The sequence below is a fragment of the Maylandia zebra genome, linkage group LG17 (genome assembly GCF_041146795.1).
Source record: "Maylandia zebra isolate NMK-2024a linkage group LG17, Mzebra_GT3a, whole genome shotgun sequence".
Classification (NCBI taxonomy): Eukaryota; Metazoa; Chordata; class Actinopteri; order Cichliformes; family Cichlidae; genus Maylandia; species Maylandia zebra.
In genome coordinates this window covers 10,249,768-10,273,934 of record NC_135183.1, presented here as the reverse complement: position 1 = coordinate 10,273,934, position 24,167 = coordinate 10,249,768, and the positions used below count along the sequence as shown (strand labels likewise).

At 39.2% G+C, this 24,167-nt stretch overlaps 2 long non-coding RNA genes across 2 annotated transcripts; one reads left to right on the top strand and one right to left on the bottom strand.

Moving 5' to 3' along the window:
• Nucleotides 1-15,840: 15,840 nt before the first annotated feature.
• On the bottom strand, nt 15,841-21,769 carry LOC101468156 (uncharacterized). Its single transcript, XR_013093960.1, has 4 exons — nt 21,750-21,769; nt 17,539-17,633; nt 17,376-17,438; nt 15,841-16,989 (listed from the first exon to the last, which is right to left on the bottom strand). It is a non-coding gene; the product is annotated as an uncharacterized LOC101468156 (long non-coding RNA).
• On the top strand, nt 20,994-23,012 carry LOC143413346 (uncharacterized). The gene is made up of 4 exons (XR_013093961.1): nt 20,994-21,204; nt 21,436-22,281; nt 22,375-22,552; nt 22,639-23,012. It is a non-coding gene; the product is annotated as an uncharacterized LOC143413346 (long non-coding RNA).
• Nucleotides 23,013-24,167: the final 1,155 nt, after the last annotated feature.

Sequence of the window (24,167 nt, the reverse complement as noted above, 5' to 3'; positions counted from 1 at the left end):
TACAGAGGCAAGGCAGAGATGTTTGGACATGTGTAAAAGAGGAAAATAGGATATATTGGACAAAGGATTTTGAGGATGGAACTGCCAAGCGGGCTTAGAAGAGGAAGACCTCAGTGAAGCTTTATGGGTGTAGCGAAAAAGGACATGCAGAGGATTGGTGTGATGGAGGATGCTAGAGACAGGGTGATATAGAAGCAGAAGATCGGCAACCCCAAAACCCCACAGATTGCCTGATCCCCCTGCTGTGGGAGCAGGCAAAGAAGAAGCAGCATCTTACATAAGAGAGCTAGCCAGTTTACTACATGCTAAAACAAACATTTGGCCAAAATGTGAAAATCAGGAATCAGAAATACAGAGATTCAGCTTCTTATAATAAGCTGAATTTTTTTTTGTACTTATAAGAAATGCAGTATATCTGTTTTTAGTTAGCGTCTTCATGTTAAACTAAGCTAACTATATTGCTGACTTACATTTAGATTGCAAAATCTCCAACTTCTGGGGGTTTCTATTCAAATCAAATGTATCGTAAAATGTTCTTTAGGTCACCATCAATGTGTGAAGTCATATTGATGATGTAGCTTTTATCCTACTAAAGTTAAACATAAACTTTGTTTTAAACAGTGTTCCTAGCATAACAAACACAAGGCCATTGCTGTGTGAAATGACAGTAAACTTTGCAAATTACATGTAGTAACTCAGACTTTCACTTTTCACTTCCCCTGTGCACTTGTCTCATAGCTGGTTATACAGAGATACCACTGCTATTTGTCCAGCTTGGATGGTTTTAATGAATAATTTAAAGACTTAAGTGTATGGCTCAAATTCATTTTCATGTGTCTTTAAAGTCTGTGTGTTTGCAGTAACAAACAAGAGTTTCCAAAGAGAAGGAGCAAAATGGGAGGCTAAGAGATTTGGAACAAAATAGTTTTGACCACACATTACATGAAAATACACCAGCAAGGTGTCAGTCTTATAAAGCAGGCACGTAAATAAACACATTTGAAAAAAGTCAAACTGTTTCTTCAAAGCTAGCTTAAAAATGCTACACAGCAAACTTGCAACTGATCTTTGTCACCACAAATTCTGTCATTATTACATTATTTCTTTGCTTGTCGACTGCACCGCATTTCCCTTTCTCTCTTTTTTTCTCTAGAAGATGTGTAATGCATACAGCACAAAGTATTAGCCACACAGGAATATCAATTTTTGGAGCAAAATAGAAAGAGGAAAAGCACAGCTAATCATGCTAATAGTTGGGATAAAGTTGTCATGAAAAGAATGAAACGGTAATGAGTCTGTTTGAATTTTATCTTTTAGCTGCAGGTTTGCTTTGCATTCATCTGCAGTTATTGCATCTGTTTCATTTGAGCCGAGCGTGTCTCAAATATATCCTGCTTAAAGCCAACAAGACAGAGGATCTTTCCTGTGTAGTCGGCTGCTGTCAGCTGTCACCAGTTAAAGTCCTCTCCCGAGCAAGTGAATGTGTTCATTTGTGCTTCAGCCATAATCTGCTTGTAGCGTGCTTGAAAGAAAGACAGCCTCAAAGGGTGATGGTGGCCTGCTTCCAGTCAGAACACCAGTGTCAGAGTCGGGCTTTGAATCGGCAAGGGGTCCATCATTAGGAGTAGTGAGCGAGGATGATTCCCAAGCAGGAAGCAGTATGTAATGGAATTGAGTGGTGACTGCGGCCCTGTGGGAGACTATGCCACAGTCTGTCTGTAATGAGCAGCGTAATGGCACGATTACGGCAGCACTTAATGACTCAGAAATGGCCACCACTACAGTGTGTGGACACCCTGCACTGTATATTCCTTCTTTCACTTCATTAGACTGAACCTTGCGCAATTACTGCACAATTTATAGGCAGTCCCATTCACACAAACCAATAGCTATTTTATAATGCTACTTTAGTTTTTTTGTCTGCGTAAAAGAACAGACACACCAGGACTTTAGAGAATTTTGGAGTGACATCAGACGATGGCGGCATGGTTGATGAGACTAAATAAATAAAAATGCTTGGCTTTTGCAAAAAGTCCATTTTTAGACTTTTTTTACACATAATTCTTGCCATTTACAAACAGCATGACATTAGAAGAACCTACCTTTTAAGAAAAAATACAAAAAAAAGAACTGTGTCACAGCTTTTATGTTCTTCCATGGCCACTCTGCAGGAACAAACTAAAATACACAGCAGAGACAAGGTAAGGCGTGCAATTATCTTTGCACTCCAGATGAATTACTGTCAAGTTAGTGACTACGCTTTTCTTTGCAAGGAGGTCCAGAGAGCAAGACTCTTCCTTTTTGGAGGAACTTCTAGTAGTAATTTAATTATATTTATTATAACTAGATATTAGTAGTAATTATTATTTATAGGCTTCAGCCTCCACAACCCTAAATTGGATAAGTGGAAGAAAATGAATGGATAATAATGGATTGCATTTATATAGCGCTTTTCTAGGCACCCAAAGTGCTTTACAATTCCACTATTCATTCACTCTCACATTCACACACTGGTGGAGGCAAGCTACGGTGGATGGATTATTGTTGTATTATGAAAACAATACAAGAAAATTGACAGATTTCAGTCAGAAAAGGCAACACAGATTCACTGCATGTCGTTACCCCCTAAAGGCATAATCTGGTCCAGGAAAAACCCTGAGAATGATGATGGGGTATCACCCTTCATGATGATCAGGACTTGGGCTTTCCTGTCTTTACTCCCTGAAAGATATAGGCTATGCTACAGATTAAGTGAACAGGAAATGCTAAAACTGAAAATGAAAGAAAAAATGTTGCCAATATCCAATTTTACAGCAATAAAAAAAGCACAAACTATATTTACAACTTCAATAAAAAACAGTTTTGGCCTGTATAGATAGTCACCCTCTAATAACTTAAAAATCTGGAAAAAATAATGGTGTTACTAGAGTGCTTTAAATCTTAGTGCCTTTTGGACCATTTTCAGGGGAATTATCCGAGTCCTGTTTTTATTCTTTGTGTGGTACAGAAAGTCCTCAAAGGTTTTGTTTCATCTTTGGTGTAAAATTCTTGTGTTTTATTTGTATAGCCAATAGCTTATTGCTGTGCCTGTGCATTGTAAAGATGCAGTTTATGGATGGAGCATGTGAGCAAAATTTGCTAGCTGATAACTCAAGACTCCACCTTTTTATCACAATATTGTAACTACTGGTTCCGAAAAACTACCATTGTGGTGGCCCAAATGCTAATGGTGAGGTTTGAAAAGTTCCACTATTTGCTACGTCAAATTGTCCCATAATTTAGGCCATTTTTAATTTGTGGGCGTAATAAATGTCACCAGACATCTGGACGGTACTAAGAAATGAGATGCCCACTGAATGCTGAATTATGCAGAGAATAATTTTGTTTATTTGATGTCAACATGTATATTGACAAGGACAGAAAGGGGCATAAAATAGGGGCTGCGGCCCAACACCACTGGCAGATAAACACAGTCGCTGGCAGGGTTGTCTGAATATTCTAATTTTAGCTAACAGGCCAATGTAGCAGCATCAACACGATTTAGAAGCATCAGGAGAATGTTTCATGTGGGATATATTTCTTTTGAAAATAACACAATATGTTAATTGCAATGTCTTTTTCATCATGCAAGTAGGTGTTATGCTACTGAAAACCCACTAATCATCATCATTATTGTAGGTATACGGGGAGGGTTTGGTCAAGTCCACTTTAGCTTTTGTTGGAGTACACCGCTTTGTTTAATTTTTTGTTTTTCAGTAAATAATCTTCAGTTTTGATTATTAGCTCCACTTAAATTTTGATCATTACTGGAGATCATAGGTGTTGCTTTTGTAGTAGTGCAAATACAGGTGCAGTTATGACAAGTAAGATTAGGTGCACTTGCCGTGTAAATGTGGCAGCAACTCTCCGGGGAAATCCACTTGACACTGCCTAAGGATTGTGCTCGGCGCAGCTAACACGATCGGATGTTATGTCGAGCAAAGGTACAATTTTCATTAACCTCCACAGGAGTCGTGATTTGAATGTGCCAGCCCAGCAATTAGTTGACTGTGGCTGATTGACAAAGCCGGTGCTTCTCGGCTCTGATGAAAGATTGGATTCAGAGAGGGAAATGCACTGTTGACAACTGTGTTCAAACATTCGCACACGTCCCTTGAACCTCCTGTGGTCTGATCTCCTGTGCTGTAGAGTTCACTGTTCACTTAAGCTTTCTGGAAGCTGTAGAAAGTAAAGACAGCATTACTATGAGCCAACTGCATAAAAGTCTTGAATTTCAGGGGTAAAACAGTCTAAAAACAACAGTGGCAAAATAGAACTTTGACGCAGGAAGACACACTGCCCTTGGTGTAAATAGCAACTTAGCTATTTGTAAGAAGGTAGTGCCTCTCTATTCAGTAGTATGGATAATCCTAATTATTGTTTTTTAAATTTGTTGTAGTCAATATAGCTATTCAAAAAACTAGGAAGACTCACTGGTTCTGTCAGGCTTTTTCCCCTACTTAATGAGTATATCACATTTTAGAAACAATAATTAACATTATTTATCCTACTGAACAGAGAAATGCTACATTCCTACAAATGAGGTCATGGAGTGAAGTGCTGTCAGTATCATGTTATAATAAAGAAGCTATGAGTTGATATTTTGCTCCACCAGTTAATAATTTCAGTTATTTCTAGTTCTGTCAGTGTTGTGTTTGCGATATTAATATTATGTGTCAGTTTCAGTGAGAATTGAATCCATTATTAAAGCTATATAACTGCATCAGCTGAGTTGCATAACATAAAACTTACATGCAGGACTACGTGCAATAAATATTAGCTACCTCCATTTCCTTTATAACAGTTTTTGAACAATTTTCAGGTGGTTGTTGTCTGAAAAAAACAAAGAAACCAGCAAAAGAGAAAAAAACAATATAGCTGTTATTATAATCTATATTTGTGAAGTCTATCAATCATATGAACCAATGCAGGCGCAATGGTTTCTTCACAAAGGTTGGAAATGGAAATTGGAGCTTCTTGACATATTTGCTGTTGTAATTAATTATGTTTTAAATTTTTAACTCAAAATCAGCTGCTTTTGCTGTCTTCTTACAATTACTGTTGTCACTTGAGCTTAGCACTCTGAGGTCTAATAACTAAGCCAAAGCTACCCTAACTTTAACCCTAGCCCAGAGGTCAGTAACTTGCCGCTCGCACTATGGGTTAAAACTAGGGTTAACTGTAATCCTACTAATGAATATACTATATGCATTCATTTATCCTGTCCTAATTACTATAATTAATGTCCTGTCACCTGTGTTTGTTGCTCTTTGTCTCACATTGTTTTGATGTTGAAGGCTCCCAACACCTGTCCTAACCAATCAGATAGGAAAGCTTTTTCTTTGAATCACATTGTTTTTCCAAGTCTAGTCGTTTGAACTACATAGCACTGGATATGGCATATTGTCAAGGGCATTCTGGACAGCTCATTTGTAGTATCTGGACCTAGCATGGCAATTTTTAAGGCAAGAATACTTCACTACTTTCATCAGACACTTTCACACAATCCATCTATTCAAGTAAGCTAAGTTTCTATCAAAACAATGGCTAATGGTGACATGCTGTCAAGTCAGTTATTGAGACCCTTAGAAAACCAATCAACTTCTTCCAACAGCTGACGTATTTGGACTGAGGGCTTGTTCACATCCCTGGTCCAGCTGAAGCCATAAGACATATAGCCTCTGCTATACTGTCTAAAGCTTTATGTTCTGATGAATTTATGATTAGACCAGGGACCAAAGTTTTTCAGGAAAAATGATTGAATACAATACATTGTATAGATACAATAAGTTTACAATGCATTTGTAACTTTTTGTTACAAATGCATCAATACTGCAATATTATATTGCAATATTAATGTGTGGTTGTCACAAAAATCCCATTTCACATCTTGTCATCCAAAAGTATTTTGGAGCACACTGGAATATAAAATAAGGCTCTGGTGACATGGCGAAAATAACCCGTTCTCCAATTTCACAAATATTGGGGAGGAAAAGGGATAATGACTGGTCTGAAAGTGCCTACAAGAAGATATTTATCATGCTGATAAAATTCATCAATGGACTGAAATGTGGCGTGAAGTAGCTCATCAGATGAACCTGTTTGAGCTCTCCCTGGGCGGTCACTCTCCTCTCACTAAACTCAGCAGTCTGAGGGAATTGAGTGTTTGCATCACATGCAGCTTCAAGAGATGCAGGGATTTGCATACACAGTTGCACAAGACATTTTCTTTTTCTTTTTTATAGTTAGAGTCTGTTTTGAAATAGAGCAAGTATCTTCCATATTGAAATTAAAGGAGCTGCTCTAAATCTCCGGTCCATTTTGATTCTCAGTAATGCTTGCAGAGATGTTCGGCGGTGCAAAAGGTTGTAAAAGCATCCAGGTTGACATTTGAATACATCGCCTGTTTCTCAATTCTGTAGCCTCCTTTTCTATGGCATTTCAGCAGACTTTATATTGAGCTCATGCACCTTGCACCTGATCGATATGTTATTGCAGCATTGTCAGGGACATATCTGCCATTTAGATTCCAGCCAGGCAGCTTGGCATTCATCCCTCCTCACCACAACTGGGGTCAGGGATTTTGTTTTGTTTTCTTGTTTTTTTTCCCCCAAATTGGAAATCTTTGAAGGTGACATCACAGTTGTATTAATAAAGCTGAAGCATCATGTGTTTAAAGGTTATCGCCAAAATCACCTAGATGCCGACTTGCTGGAGAGGCAGAAAGGTGCAATGGCGTCTGCCCTCCCTGGGAATGAGAGTGAACGCAGCATTAAAAATCCTTTAATTTGTTAATTGCAGCAAACGATTTCCCCAGCCAATTATCCAAATGCCACGCTGAAACATTGCAAGACTTTGCTGAAAGTGCTTAATATCGTGCCTTATGCATTGGTAATAGCAAAGTAGGGAGTGCAAATTGCCCCCCCCCCCCCACCCTTCTTCCCTCTCAGTATATTTAAATTGTTCAAGCTGATTTCCCATTTATCTTTTATGCCCACTGATCTCTTATTGTGTGAAAAATATCACTCTTCAACAACCACAGATCTATCTGTGTGAGCATAACACAATGACATGCTGTGACAAATTGCACAATGATGTAAAATTCAGTTATGCTGTTATTGCGAGATGCCGTAACAGTAAACATGCCACATTTCTTATTCTTCACTGAGACTTTTTCATGTAATACACTGCATGTGCTTTGCAGCTGACCACATTAATACGATAACACCGGTCCTTTCTTTGCACAGGGTTTAATTTGAAAATCTGGGGGAAACGATTGTGTTACTAAAGTGCTATAAATGTTCAAAAATCTCTTTTTACATAGCCAAGAAAGGCATTTTGATCTGTTTCCTTGTTTTGAGAGAAATTGTTTGAGGCTTTCCAGGTTGGAAAAGAAAATGCTTCTAAATCTGCAATAAGACGATGTGCACTGTTGCCACATGCAGGCAGCTTTGCACGGTAAGATTGACAGTTCTTAGATTGGGGAAAGCATGTCTCATTTTGATTGGCATCATGACAAAACATTTAAAAGCTTGTTTCCTCCTGCTTCTTCCTCTGAAAGCTCTTTATATACACTGTGAGGGCTCCCCCCCTCTCTGCTGCAGGTCAAACTAATTCTGCATTTGTTATATTTGAGGAAATTGCTGGCAGATTGGAAGTAAAGTGCTTGTAGCAGGAGATCAGGAAGGTGATCCTAGGGGTTGAGGATTGAATGTGAATACAAAGGAGATCGCAGCGTGGGCTTGCCTCAGATTTGAGGTTTTACTGTTGGTCACATTAATCCCTGACACTGATAACCTGTGATCTGAGCCAACTTCAGTCTCCTTATCAATTTATGTGTAGATATAAATCTTTACAGTGCCTGTTGGTGTTATTGTCATACCTGGGAGAGTGACAGGATATGTTAAAGTAAACCCTTTGAAAGGTTGAAAAATAGTTTCCTTTGTTAAAATGTTTGCCTACACTGCATTTTACAATGCCATATACGTTTCAAGGTGTTGTCTCAGTTAGAGGAACAGTTACTACTGAAGGGTGGTTTGATTATCCATCAGGTGTTTTCTTTTTGTGTCATTTATTTTCATTCTTGAAAATGGAGCTGAAGCTGGAGCTTGTTCACCAGTTAGGGGAAAGGGGAGTGGGGTTGGTGCAGCGTACTGTACTGGTCTGTTGTGGTGAGAAGAGAGATAAATTTAAAAGCAAAGCTGACAATTTACTGGTCAATCTTCATCCCTTTCCTCAAATGTGGTCATGAACTTTGGAGAAAAGCCATTTGTCATTTGCCACTTCACTCTTTAGGCTATTACCCAAAGGGTGGCTGCACTCAGCATTTTAAGCATAGGATAAAACGTTTAGTCATTCAGGAGGGACTTAGAGTACAGTCACTACTCCTCCACATTCAAAGAAGACAGTTAAAGTCACCTGGGTATCTAATTAGGATTCCTCCTGGGAGAAGTTTTCTGGGCATGTTCTACCAGGAGGAGACACTGAGAAAGATCCATAACATGCTGGAGAGATGATATCTCTTGGCTGGTACAGGAACAACTGTGTATTTGAGCTGGCTGGGGAGAAGGACGTGTGGGCTTCTCTGCATATGCTGCCACCCCCATGACCCAAAAAGCAGTAGAAAGAATGGATGGATGAGTGACATCCCATCACTAGGGTGGAGACAGGATGAAGAGCTCAGTCATTTGGGTATTGGAGTATAGTTGCTACACCTGCACATCAAATGGAGGCGATTCAGTTGGTTCAGGCATCTGACTAAGACACATCCTATTCAAGGTGTTTTGGGAATAGCCTAACAGGAGAAGGCCCTTGGGCAGACCAGGACACACTGGAGAGATTACACTTCGCTGGATTGGAAATCCTGAGTGTCCCCCCAGAAGAGCAGATTTGCCCACGTGTGCCTGGATAAACTAAATTTACTTTTATTCTTGTAAAACAGGAAGTTCAACGAGTTTCACTCCTGTGTTTCAGCTTGAATCAAAACTTTTTTAGCTTAGCTTTTCAGTCTGTGAATACAGGAAGCAGTTAGGACATTTCTATTTAAACTTCAAAAATATGCCAACAAAGTAAATGGCTCATTGAATGTGCAAGTGCTGTGTCATAAAGACCATCTGGACAGATAAAGGGGAGCCTAGTATAGATTAGTTTTTCAGTCTCAAAGCTAAATAGGTTGAACACTAAAATTAGTCAGTGTGCTTCATAATAACCAACAGGCATTCTTACTTGTTATAGAAATAATGTTTTACAAGCAGATTATTAAGCCAGCAAGCTACCAGTGGTTGTTGAGCCCTCCTATTGGTAAGCTGCAATTAACAGAAAGAAATGTAGGTAAAACTAATTTCTGCAAAAACTGCTTATTTGAATGTTTGAATATATTCCTGGAAGAGCTTTTTTGGTTGCTTTTAACTGTTTGCGACAAACTTTGCTTTGTGCATGGCATTAATGCAATAAACGTTATCATTAGAAGATGAAAAAGACTCAATTGTGGCCATAACTACCTGAACCAGCACCATTATTAGGAACACTTTCAACATAGGTTTCTACATAATACAAGTTAGTTGAGGACCACCTTTATCATCATTTAATATGATGTTGACTCTCTGATGTCAGCAAAAGACAGAAGCAACAATATGCCATTCATTAACACTATATTTGATTTTATTTCATAGATTATATCGATTTTTTGCTGTAGAAATATGCACGGAACATGCTTTGGCATTATATTGCTCAAATAAAAAGAATTCCTTTCAAATGCAAACAAGAAATTCAAATAAGAAAATCAAACATTAACATTTTGCTCCATATCTGTACATAGGATACACCATTAACACTTTGAAGTTGTGCATGTTATCCATGGTAGGGGCACTAATGCAACCCCATGTCATGGAAGATGGCAAGCTGGATTGTCCCTTTCTTTTTTAGCCCAGATGACACGGGGTCCATAATTTCCAAAAAATAACAGGACACTTTTCCACTTCAACTTAGAGCTTTTTTTATTTTGAAAAATGGGAAGAACATTAATACATTTCTGCTGTAAGTGTGTATATTTTATCTTTTGATAGTAGATTATTCACTTGTAATAACGGATTACAAGGATGGAGAAACATTTCTGAATTTAGTTTCATTTAATATGAAAAAAATGCCCTAACATTTGTGATTTTTACATTGCAGAAGCAACTTATTGCCCATCTCAACCAGAATTGGGAATCCGTCCTCTCTGGGATGTTCTTTTTATACACAGTCATGTTAATAATTAACCACAGGAGTTTGTAAGTTATGAGATTTTTTCTCTTCCGCCAAATCTTTTGTTGTCATGTTCTTTGTTTGCTTTGTTTTTAACACTGTCAGTGAAAATTGTTGGAAAAGAGGCTGTAGGAAACTTTGAGGTCCGAGGGTGTAAAGTACTTGAAATGCTACATGCAGCCTGCCTTCCCTCTCCCTTTCTCTTTGCTCTCTGCTTCTGTTTCCCCCTCTCTTTCTGCTCTACCATCTGTAATGAGCTAAGCAGTGGAGTGTAAGCAGCTTCTTAGATAATGAGGCACAACTCCCAGGGGAGTCAAGCTGGGCCCACAGCTTTAATATTCCATTGCTCCGTCCTGAAAATGAAAGCAATCAGAATGGAGAGACCGAGGAGAGAAACACATTCAACCTGAGCATCAAGAGGAGAGACTCCTATCTTTGGTTGCATCTGTAGCTGTGCAGAATTTAGGAAAACAACTTGATTAGGCAAATATTAACTGGTATTGCCTAAGCGAGGGATACAAATGGCTCTGAGTCAGTCTGATTGAGCCTGTTTAAAACCAAACTGCTCCGATAGCCACCACAGAGCATCAATTTTTCATTACATCTTCTTTGAAATAATGATAGTCACATTTTGCATCTAACACTTAACAAATCCAGCCAAATCCATTAAAAAAAGTCCCTAGTTGCAGTGGAATCTTGATATATAAATGCATTATTGTATGGTAGGCGATAGCGGCTTGGCAGTCTACTTCAGCTCTGAGAGCAGAGACCTCTCTAGCATTTCTTGGAGGATATCTCCATAATAGCCTCATTATTCAACTGCGAGCCCGCAAACACTCTGGCTGAAGTAATGAGGCCCTGACTAGTTGCTGAGTATCACCTTTTTGCAAGAGGTTGCATGGAGAATGCATCCTGATTAGAAGTGTGGTTTAGCTGTTTTGTTGGAGAAATGCCATGAAACTCACAATCTTCAGTTTTGATTTTTGCTTTTAATTAAAATCAACAACAGTCCATCAAAAGAAGGAAAAACAGCCAACATCAAGAGTTTTTTGTGACACAGACCAAAGTATTTTTTTTTAATTCTAGCAATAATTTATTTATGTGTGAAGGTAGAAAGCCTCGACACTTGTCCAAGTCCAATAAATAGTTTCACAAAAAAGCAATAACAAAAACAAAGGAAAGGAAAACAGGCCCTGATTATGTGCATTTTGGCAAAGCTGTAGAACATTACAGTTAAAATATTTTTATTAAGAACTGTCATCTCATTTCCACTGCATTACTTTTTGAGTAATAACCCCAACCTGGTGAAGAGACATTCTTAGATTACAGATAATGATAAGTAGTAATGACAAGTAACATCTTGCTAGTTGTGAATCAGGCACATATTTACATATTTGGACAAAACGATAGATCTGATCGGCTAACGCCAGATAGCATCTAATCAGCTAACTCACTGCATTTAGGTAATGATTTCAGGCACATATATATATATATATATATATATATATATATATATATATATATATATATATATATATATATATATATATAACAACCTTCAAACCAAACATCAAAATGGAAAACTTGACTTTGAAACTGGTTGTTGGTTGGTCTAAGTATTTCAGATGCTGGTGACTTATTGGGATTTTCCTATATAACCATTTTTATAGTATACAGAGGACGGTCCGAAAAACAGAAAATATCCAGTCAGCATAAACTCTTTATTTATGCCAGAGGTCAGAGGAGAATGTCCGTACTGCTCTGAGCTGATAGGAAGGCAATGCTGACTAAAAAAACTGCATCCCTGAATCACAACACAATGAACATAGAAGCATAGTTAGTCTAGCTTTGAACTCCAAAATTGAAATCCTAAACCAAAAACCCAACTGGCAAAGATAAAAGAGTGCTTATTCACTTCAAGAAATGAAGAGAGCCAGTATCAGTGAGTTTGCAGACAGTGGATTTGAATCCACAGCATCTGGGCTTAGACCAAGATGGCACCAGCAAGCCTTCTAATGTGATGCACAGCTATAACAGCATCACAGCTTAATTAATGATCATGGTTCTGTCTTTCGGCTTTGTCTAATCCTCAAGAGAATGTCACACTCTGTTACACTTCCCACATGACAAGAGATGCTCAAGTCATCTCACATTACATTTTTCCCCCATTTTTATGACTAGAAGTGCCAGTAATTTGCATAATCTGCCCTCGCGTAAGCATCCATTAGCGCTCTTTCCTCTGTGTGTGTCATTTTGTAAATGCCTAGCTCTGGCTGTCTTGGAGCTGTGGAAATGTAGAATCCAGTCCCTGCTTGCCACCTGTGTCCCAGCATAGCAGTAACATAACGGATAGTACCATTGTTAAGGCCACAGGCCCACCCTATCCATGATAGATACCCGAACACAGACTTCAGCTTGTCGTGCCCAGGGTTAGTAGCATAAAACTGAGGGGATCCTAATTAGGCTGTAGTCACTCTGTTTACAAGTGCAACACAACAGCATCCCAACGGCACTCAAGCACGCACATATACTGCTATCATCTACTGCATACATACTGTCGGGCACATACTTTCAGCTAATCACAGCTTCTAAAACTTTAGGGAATTTCACTATATGAACACAACGTCACGGCGGGCAGAACAAAAAAATCTCAAATTTGGACTCATCAGACCAAAGCACAGATTTCCACTGGTCTAATGACCATTCCTTGTATTTCTTGGCCCAATAAAATCCCTTCTCCTTGTTGGTTTTCCTTGGTAGTGGTTTCTTAGCAAGTATATGACTGATGGTCTTCCTTTCCCAGCATGGTCCTCATGTCAGCCAGTTTCATTGTAGCGCTTGTTGTAGCTGTATCATTTTTGCGTCTGCACTTTGGGACAAGTTTAAAGTTTTAGCAATTTTCCAGACTGAGTGACCTTCAGTTCTTAAAGTAATGATGGACTGTTGTTTCTCTTTATATGAATTCTAACAGTTGTCAAATAGGGCTGTCAGCTGTGTACCAATATGACTACAACATAACTGATAGTCCCAACCCATTAAGAATGCAAGAAATTCGACAAATGAACAATGACAAGGCACACCTGTGAAGTGAAAACCATTTCAGGTGACTACATCATGAAGCTCCTTGAGAGAAGGCCAAGGGTTTGAAGCGCTGTCAACAAAGCAAAGGGTGGCTACTTTGAGGAATCTAAAATATAAGACATATTTAGAGTTTTTAACATTTTTTTTCCTTGCTGCATAATTCCACATATCTTGCTTCATATATGTGATGTCTTGAGTGAGAATATACAATGTAGGATGCAGTAAAAATGAAGAAAAGCCATTAACCCTTTAAGACCTACCATAGAACCAAGTCCGCCAGAGCTTATATTATATTTTTACATGCTGTAGTGCCATTTTTGGGAGCATTTCAAGTTGCTATGCATCAATACAACCATTATAGCCCAGACTTTAATAATATGTCTGCATTAAGTGCATAGTAATTACATAAATTGCAAAAAAGTGCAATAAACTACAAAAAAATTGAAAATCGTTTTTGTTTTTTTAACATATATTTCTAGTTAGAGAAATTTAAGAGGCTTATCCCTCAAAACTGTAAATACAAAAAAGTTGCACAAAATAGTTTCCCACCACAAGAAATTTATTTTAAGTGTCTTCATAGTTTTATTTTTTAAATACACCAATTTTTATATACTGCAGGAAAAAATAATTATTATGATGGAAATTTGCAAAAAAACAGCATGTGCATCAAAATAAACTATTTCCAGCAGTGCAATTTGACTTCTAAGCATCCCAGAAACGACACAGAAAGTCATAAAGTCAAACATAACCTTTAAAAACACCAGTATATGCTTGTATAGGCCCTGAAGGTAAAAAAAAAAAAAACTACATTTCCATGAAAATGACGCTACTTCCGGTTTCAGGCAGGTAATGGCGGACATGCGATAGTTCGTGCTGACGTCTATTCCAACGTAGGAAGTGTTCCGAACAGCTGATCGGATTGGCAAAGTGTGTTTCTGGAATATTATGTTTTTGTTGCTGCAAGTGCTTTTTATGCAATTTTTGCAAAGCTATATGTGGAAGGAAACCGTGACCTTGGACAAGCTGATGGCATAACATGTAAGTAAAACTCCTCCGGTTTCATATGCAAAAAAGAAATATTGCGCTAGCTCATGTGGTTGCAGCGCTACCGGGATTTAAAAATAGTTACGCAAACATTACGGCTTTAAAGGGTTAAATGAGAAGGCTGGTAGTATGCAAGTAAATAACTGTAATGTATTAACGCATTTAAAGCATTAAAGATATCAATTTGATCAAAGGGTTTGTGCATACTAATGGATTAACAAATGCAGAAACACAGAAATGATTTTGGTAATTACCAATGCTGATAAATTAGCTCAGCTGTGGCAAAAACATTATATTGGATGGTGATGTCATAGATTTGTCAAGCAAGAGTCTTATCATAGTTCTTTTTGTATAAAATCTGAACTTAATTTGCATTTATTGGTTGCAAAAACAATCACATTTTCGTTTTCTTTGCCCTGTTTCATCCCACTGTTCTCCTTCCAAATGCTGTCTAAGTGACACTGCTGTGGGCAGTGCAATCATGATGCATGATACACACACCTGAGGCATCGTAATGTTTTGACACACTTTGTTCTTCTCCTTATTATGCATCTCCTCCTTCATTTTTGCCCTTAACTTTCACCACATCAGGCCTTTGAGAAAAGCAAGTGGAAAAGCACCCTACTGTACACCATCACTACCAGATTTCATGCTTTTTGTACCCATTACCATAGTCTTTATGCACAGCTTGCTAAATTAGCATCTTCGAAAGTTCTTGCAAACCGGGTAAAAAAAACATTAAATCTACATAACAGCGCAAATCGTGCTCTGTTTAAATCCATATAAATAGGAGTAGTGGTAGAATGTAGCTTTGTGTTTACTCGAGTATTGAAGTACCCTTCAAGGACTGTGATGTCATGCTGCTCTACATGTCTACTTTTCCCTACTGTACTGTTCATTTTAAACCATTAGTTGTGGATTTCCAGAATAATAACCTACTAATGTATAACGCTGTGTTATAATAGTTAAAGAACTATACACAGTAATGAATCAACACAACTATCAACATAACAAAATGTGTATGATTCATCAGAGTAGCCACTTTTACTTTAGGTACCTCGATGCTATGACTTTTGTCCTATGACTTATGTAGGATGAAGACTTTTACTTAAGACTCTAAATATGTGCTTTGCTACTTTACAAAACAATTATTCAGTACAAGATAATCTTGGCAGTTTTCAATGTTATACAACCCGTGTTGGAGCACAGGGCTGCACATAAGGCTGAACATCATACTCAGTATTTACAGCAGCACTGTTTACACTGTGTTTATGTCAAATATCTGGATTTCCCATGCCTTCCCTTTTCATCTTGTTAGTGTACCTTGTATGATCGCATTAACCTTCGTCGTTGATGACGATCAAACCCTAACCCAAACCCAAGGCAACAAGAAAATGTCAGTTTTATTTTCATGAAATTGTTCTCCCAAGTCTTGATTAATCAGTTAAAGAAGAAAATAATCTGTACTTTTTATTTTAGTTTATTTCTTTAAAAAGAGATGAACAGGGTTATCATGAAAAATGAATTAAACCTCAGAGAAAACAAACAAACAAAACAACATGGAAATATCACTCAATCTGTGCACTAGAAAGACCCACTGGGAAAATTGTATAGCTGCTTTTACTGGTGTTTAAAAACAAAAAAGATATGCAGGTTATCAGAAGTTTAATTGATATCCTCAGGCATCGTAGTTCAGAAGGCTCTCCACAGCAATACATCAACAACATGTTTCCCCAGAAAATATTACATTATGGAAGTAAATATACCAGTTTACAAGGTCTTTAAACAGCAGTGTGAGCAGGCATTGGAGACAACAGCCTGGGCGCGCACACACATATACCCACAATTTCACTAAACGTATGCTCAATCATGCTTCTCTGTGCTGTCACATGTAGTTAACAAAGCGGCCCGTCATTTATTGTAGATTAATCCTCGTTCCACACAGTGTCGAGACCTGCACTTTACCTTGTTTTATCGTCATTAAGGGAAAGACATTGAAGAGCTGAGGAGCATGCGGGACGAGGACAAAAAAAATGAGCAGTGCGGCGAAGATATATCCAGTAAAGGGCGATATTGCATGGGGAGGCAGGGAAAACGGGGCCCGGTGAAGAAAAAGAGAAGGAACCTTTGACAGATGAAAGCTACAGTGGATTTGACTGGAATACAGGAGGTGAAGACAGACAAAGAGAACAAGATGTTCCAGGTTACATTTTAATACCTGGCTATTTCTAGTAGCTCTAGCAATGTGTGATGTTACTGTAGGTCATGGAAACAAAAGAGAAAAAAAAGAAAGAAAGAAAAAACACAGGATGTGAAAGACAAAGAAACAGTTGTACTGGAATACAAACAGAGAAGTGCTGAGAGATTGAAGCTTCCTGCTTTAATGAACCCTCCAGCATCAGCTCTGGCCTCCGCGCTGTAGCCAGGAGCGCCTGCCCTTGCTGTCAAGACCATGTCCGAGCTGTGCAGAGCACCAGTGACAGCTGTACCAAGCTTCACTTTGAAGTCCAGAGTGCAGCAACAGGGTAGATAATGACCCCGCCAATCTCCTCCCAACGCCCTGTCTGCTTCCCCTGGCCTCTGTGCAGGGTAAAAAGGAAGGCCTAATGAGCATACTTTTCTGAACAACTTTCACTGAAGGCAAATGCATTAATTCTTGATCCACTGCCACACTTTATAGTGCTCAGTCTTGCGAGGGAACGGGGATGAGTCAGGGTGAGAGGGAGAGTCGCTAATGCATGTTTCAAAAAAATAAAAAAATAACACAGAGTGGAAAAGACAGGACGCAGAAATGCGAGGGATCTGCATCTTTGTTGAACAGCGTGACACTGAGCAAGAGAGACAAGGCTGAGATGCACAAGTGACTGCTGGACTTAATGACGTGGAGGTAAATAAGCTTCCATCTCCTTCCCAAACAGTTAAAGGGGGTAGCTGTCCGATATCTGGCGTGATTAATTAGTGTTTACCTGCTTAACATCCCAACCCAGGTTGCCGCCCGAGGATAGAAGTTGAATGCTTCTTCATTTGGCCTGTCAGGGTTACAAAGCAGAGAGGTAACCCAAATCAGCTCTGCCAAGGACAGCTGCTTCATCACAATTATAACAAGGTGTCTGCCTGCTGCATCCATACCTGAGGCACTTCAAAAGGGTCGGGGCTAATCAATCTGTAGCACTTCCTGCCAGCGGCGGTGGCTTCACTTTTCACCAGAAGATGTTTGATGAGAACTAAAGTTCCAAACAATGTTCGATTAGCGAGATCAGGTTCAATGTGGCAAAATTGAACCATCACAGTGAAACAATTCCTCATAACAAAAAGCCTCAGGGAGATGTGAGAGAAGAGAGAAACCAAGTTTCCGCTGTCACAATTGCGTTTAAATGGTGACAGATAATAGCAATTTTTGTAGGTTTAGAGTGAACTCATTTTTACTCTCATTTCCTCTGGGTGAGGACAAATACAATTACTTTCTTTGCAGCAGAGGCAGCAATCATTCCATGCTTTTTCTTTGGCAGCTTAAACTGCCTGGCATGTTAGCATATCTTCAGACAACAGGTTATCTACCTTACTGGACCGTTTCCTCCCTATTTGAGTCAGTTGTTATCTGAGTCCCCCCCCTCCCCCATCCATCTGATGATGAATGATCTGCTAATGCCCTGAGAGATCTTTACCTGCAAGACTGCAAGACACTGTATATCACATGAAAAGCAAACAAAACACAAACACGCTATCGACTCCAGCAGGAATTGCACCGTAGGGTCCATAGATCACACTATTTTAAGGCACACACACTTCAGACAGAACAAATAAAACCGTGCCCCGAGGGAGGAACCAGTATGAAATGTCTCAAAACAGCTGCTGTTTTTATACTCATTGTTTATCGGCTGGCCAGCATAAATTAACTGTGCCCATTGTACGGTATACATTTTAGGACATCGTCAGGTCTCAAGAAAAAAGTTGTCAGGTCTCAGTTCTCAAGAAAAAAGTTGTCAGGTATCAGACAAAAATTGTCAGGTCTCAGTTGTCAGGAAAAAGGTTGTCAGCTATCGGACAAAAAATGTCAGGTCTCAGTTCTCAAGAAAAAAGTTGTCAGGTATCAGACAAAAAAATGTCAGTTCTCAAGAAAAAAGTTGTCAGGTATCAGACAAAAAAATGTCAGGTCTCAGTTGTCAGGAAAAAAGTTGTCAGGTATCAGACAAAAAATTGTCAGGTCTCAGTTCTCAAGAAAAAAGTTGTCAGGTATCAGAACACAAGGTATCAGAGAGAAAATCTTCCTCCTGCAGCGACTTTGTCGCTATATTTAGCGAGTTTTCAGACGACCTTAGGGACTTTTTTTCTGAAACGCGACTAGCGACAAATCTGGTGACTTTTTCTGGCGTTATTAGAGACTTATTTATGACGACTTTTGACGTGAAAGCGTGTATCGCTCTTACTCTCAATAAGCAGCGGGTGCTGCGGTGGGCACCTTGCCCGTGCCAAAGCGCTCACAGATGGAGAATAGTCCTCCTCCAGCGGCTATCAGGGCAGGGCTTCCGCACTGACTGTAATGCAGTCAGTTCTTCTTTTACTGTTATGTTGTTTTGTGGACCACAAAGTTTAAAACTACACACACACACACACACACACACACAATAACTCCACCAGAGTGCCTGTTTCAGGTCACTTTTGCCGGGCCAAGCCCGGATAAAGGAGCAGGGTTGGAATTGTGACATAAAAAAAAAAAAACAATAATTGCTAAAAGAAATTTAATTTGTAGTTCTAAATGAATTCTAAATGAATTTAAGACATTTTTTACTGACTTTATGTCTCTTCCACGATGTTATTTCTCTCTCCAACAGTGTAGGTTACAATTACATTAGCATGACCAATTATGCAAATTAGGCGATGACATCATTTAGCGACTTCTAGCGACTTTTAGGACAACCAATAGCGATTTTCCTTACTGAGGAGTTGGCAACACTGGTCCCACCCGAATTGATTTCCAAATACGTCATCAACGTGTGACAGTGGGAGAGCGTAATGTCATTGCGGTTCAGGCTCCTAACGACACAAGGGCTGTATCCCAATTCAGGGTCTGCAGCCTTAAAGTGCGCAGCCTTAACGGTCCACAAGGGCTGCGTACTTATAGGCCGGAAGTGAGAGGCTTGTGAAATGGGACGGTCTAGCCTCCGTCGCGCTGCCCCGGATGCCTAGCAACCATGACACTAACAGCTGGAAACGTTTCATACAGCTTTGTTTGACAGAAATGAAGGAGAAAATCTTTTGTTCATTTGTTTGTTTGTTTGTACATGAGCTTTGATTTGATAAGTATCTGAGGCTGACTGTGAAATCATGATTATTGGGCTTCACTTCTGTACTGAACAGTCATTTAAGATTACCTAGTAAATAACAATTAGCTAATGTTGTTCATGAGACTAAAGTCATCTCACTTTGGTAATGTAAATATAATATGGCCAATATTAAAGTTATAATTTAAATCATTATTAGTTATTACAGCAGTGAATGATCTCTGTTTCAAATACTGAGCTTCAGTAAAGATTCAAGCTGCATTTATTTATATTATTTATATTTCCTGTCACCTTAAATCTTCACTCAAAGACAGGTTTCTTTGACACAGTATATATAACTGTGTTATATATATGAGAGACAAATATTGTTCTTTTAATATGTTGGCATTACTAAATTTGTCTCAGTGCTTAATTTAAAATCATCACATTCTCTGTAAGATTAAGGTCAACTATTGAACGGCGTATATTTTAAAGTAAAGGCTTTAAAACCAAGTTAGTACAAACATTGCTAATGTCACATAACTTTGCCTACATTTGGCCAACAGTAATGTTTTAATGTTATTCGTTATTAAACATTCGCACATAAATAAGTAACACAATATTCAGTACTTACTTTTAAAAGTTTACTCTTCGGCCACCCCTCTTCGGCCGTTTTTTTTTCTGGCAAAATTATCCACACCCACCGCCGCGCTATGCATGCTGGGATATGTTGGGCCACGAAGTCTACACCGCCACATCCTTAAAATTCAATGAAATGAAGGACGCATTTCAGGACCGCATTTCGAGCAGCCTTTGAATTGGGACAGCCTTCGTCGTGTCGCTGTGACGTAATTGGCCTTAAAATGCGGCCTTTAAGGCTGCAGATGCTGAATTGGGATACAGCCAAGGTAAGTTTAACTTTGGTCGTGTCCAAATTCATGGGCTGCATCCTCCTGAGGCCGCATTTGTAGACCGATTGCGTCACAGCGACGCGCCGAAGGCTGTCCAAATTCGTAGACTCCTCCGAATGCAGCGGACAAATGCGTCCTCCTTTTCCCCGAATTTGAAGGATGGGTCGGGTGTGTCCCTCGTGGCCTACCATATCCCAGAATTCATAGCGCGGCCCAGCCAAACTCCAGTTTCCAACAATGGCGGCTGCTACTAAGTTTTAAAATTACTCTTACTCAACAGCATGAAAGAAATGAAGTTTCAAACTTTCCTTAGGAGGACCCCAGCACGCCTGCTTAAAGAATAGTAAGTGTGCCGATGTGGATGCTTGCAGCGACTGCTGTATAGAGGCCATCCTGCTACACATGAAACACATCAGAGTCATAATTGTTATTTTAGTCACGTGTTTGTTTATTATCCTTATTGTTTTATCTGGGACTGTTTGCAGACATCTCAGAGAGAGGAGACACCAGCATCTGAACAGAGACTCAAACCAGCAACCTGCAGCTCCCTGCTTGGCTGCTCCAGTTTTCTCCTCACTCATGTTGCCCACCAGTGATTTCTAGCTGCCCACCCACACAGCAAGGTTAGAATATGCGCTGAGCCTCAGCACCCAATACTTGGACATGTTTTCTTTATTAAATAATGAACCAGACCCCAAAAAGTAAACAGCTGTTATTGCTAGGCAATGGGAGCAGCATTTGGCAATGCAGCACCTGACATTCCTTACCATGTGGGCGGAGCATGCATGAAATGGAATGTTTTGTAGAACTATGCAACACAAGCACTTAGTTACAGCATTTTTCATTGTATCCAGACACAGCTAGAGACACATCTACAGCAGCATCTCTGTGCAGGACAAACGACAGTTGACGAAGAAAACATCGAAAACTTCACTTCACTCCTCTACAATACTGTGATGGCCAAACCCGTGGCCACACTCTAAAGTTGGTAACTTTTGTATTTTCATTCTTCATTTGAACATAGTAATACATTTTAGTTTCCGATAACTTTATTGATTGGTTTGGATACATTTGTTCTATTTGTAAGCGCGCACATTTAGTTCACTTATGTATTCATACTACTTCATTTCTTTGCTTTCTGACTAACCTTTGTCTTTTTATTTCTTACCTGCCATCATCCCTGGGAGTTGCTGGACAAAAGATGGTAGCCAGGGTTTGAAACCATTAAATACAAAGGAAGATAATTGGACTACACCACCACTTCCTGCTGAAGGGGGGAATGTGTGTTTTCTTTACTTTAAAAACAAAGTATTTGTATTTAATTAAATATTTGAGTTTAGGGTTTAATGGGGTTTTTGATTTTCTTCTTTAGTGTTTAGTTTATTAACAAACTAGATTGTACTGCATCGTTTGTGGTTTATGATTGTGTTTTGTTTGTTACCCCTCATGTGTCACAATGGTCTGATCAGCCATTATATATACCCTTGTATGTCATTTCATGTTTTGGGTCAATTATGTATGTTTGGGCAGTCTGTCATGGTCCGGGTGTGTGCCAGTGTGTCTCCCTCCGAGCCGGCGTCTCCACCCCTGGGAGGGGCCTCAGTGTTTTTGCTGATCGCTTACATCTGTGGGTAATTAGCCGGGGATTCATAAGGCCAGCGTTCTCAATCTCTCTTCGCCAGATTCTCTGCTAAACATCAGTCAGTGCAGGCCACCACCATAAATTCCCTACGTGTTTTTTTGAATCACCTTGCCTCACTGTATGTTTGTTTTTTGTGCGCCTCCCTTTTCAGCTACACCTAACTGTCAACCCCTGGCGAAGAGCTTCTACTTGGATGCTGGACCTTCTGGCAGTCCCTCAGGCTATTACCAAAATTACCTACCTGCCTCTCTGCCTCCACGCCAGGAGTTTTTGGATTTACACACCCGGACTACTCACCCCTCTATGTCATCTCCGACCTCCGTTGGCAAGTACGCAGTACGAAGGAGGATTCTGAGCCAAACAACATATTCATATGCCTCCTTATCTATGTTTGAACATCTGCATTCTGTTACAGTGACCCCGACCTTTTCCTGGACCCTTTGTGACTTGCTTTCCAGTCCAATCCCCGGAATAGCTGTCCTCTCTGACCCGGACCAGATCGTTATTTAGTTTAACGTCTACGCTCACCTTTTGTTTATGAATATTTTGTGTAAACATTAAACATTATTCTTAAAATATACTTACGAGCTGTTCGGCGTCTTGCGTTTGAGTCCTGTCACTCGTCTGAAACGGTCTCGGCTGTAACACAGTCATTTGGTTTGTTAAGTTTGCAGTCTTTGCCTGAGTTCAGTTTTGTTTCTTTGACCTCTTTTATGAGCTCAACATTTATTAGTCTTGTAAATATAATTTTTGGGGGTTAAATAAATGGAAACTATATTTTTCTAATAATTCCTGGGCTCCTCCTGTTTTTCAACTCGGTCCATCACAAATACGTTGGTTCCTCCCTTAAGGACCCACAGTGACACTGGTGTCACCGCCCCTTTACACTTAGAGAAAAACTATTTATAATGGTTTAACTTTGACTTTTAACTAATAAAGTCCCTAAGTGACGTCTACTGCACAAACTAGTTTAGTCATGTGACAAGTGAGGCACTCTGGGTGTTCAAGACACCATTTTCAAAGTCTTGGTCCACCTGGTTAGCTAATGAGACCACTATGCTAATTTTAAAAACTTTCTTTTCTTTTTGCAAAGGTAAGCTTTTACTCATTCAGAAATTCTAAACTTTAGATAAGATGTCATAGGTCACTTGTAACCTAGTTTGGTAATATTTCTGAAACAATTTGATCTAGAATCAGTTTGTTAAATATCGCTGTGACAAATATGTCATTAAACATTAAACTGATGTGACATATTTGTCACAAAAAGACAAAAACTGATCACTTGCTTAGTCAGTTTAGCTCATTCAGTTATTTTAAGTAAATGTATTCTTTGTTGTTAATACTCAGTCATATTTAACTAAATCCAAGCATAACTAATTTATTAAATTACCTAAATTTGTGATGGAACTTTACTTTAGCTTTGTCGAGGTGTTTTTCAGTTACCCCCCCCCCCCCCCTTTTTTTTTTTATCCCCTTTTTTTTTATCATTTTCACTCTTTTGTAGAATGGATAAAAAGAAAAAATATAGTGTTCAAGATGCGCTGGAGTTTATCACTGCAGAGGACAGTGAGTATGAGGGATGTGAAAGTACCTCAGGTGAAGATTCTGACGACCCTAATTACATCCCCCACAAAGACGTGGAGAGTGATGAATCAAGTGAATCCAGTGATTCAGACAGTTGTGATTCAAGTGATTTAGAGACAGAGCCACATTCAAGCCATATGGACACTGGGCAGCCCAAGGCAGCTATCAAAGCACAAAAATTCTCCTGGAGAAAGAAAACGTTCGAAACCCCTGAGACCGCATTCAAGGGACCCTGTGCCAAACACTCCACTGGAGTACTTCAAAAACGTCATCACAGATGATATGCTGCTGTTGTTAATGAACAAACAAATTTATACAGTGTACAAAAATCCAACCATCTGAGAAATGTAAATACCACTG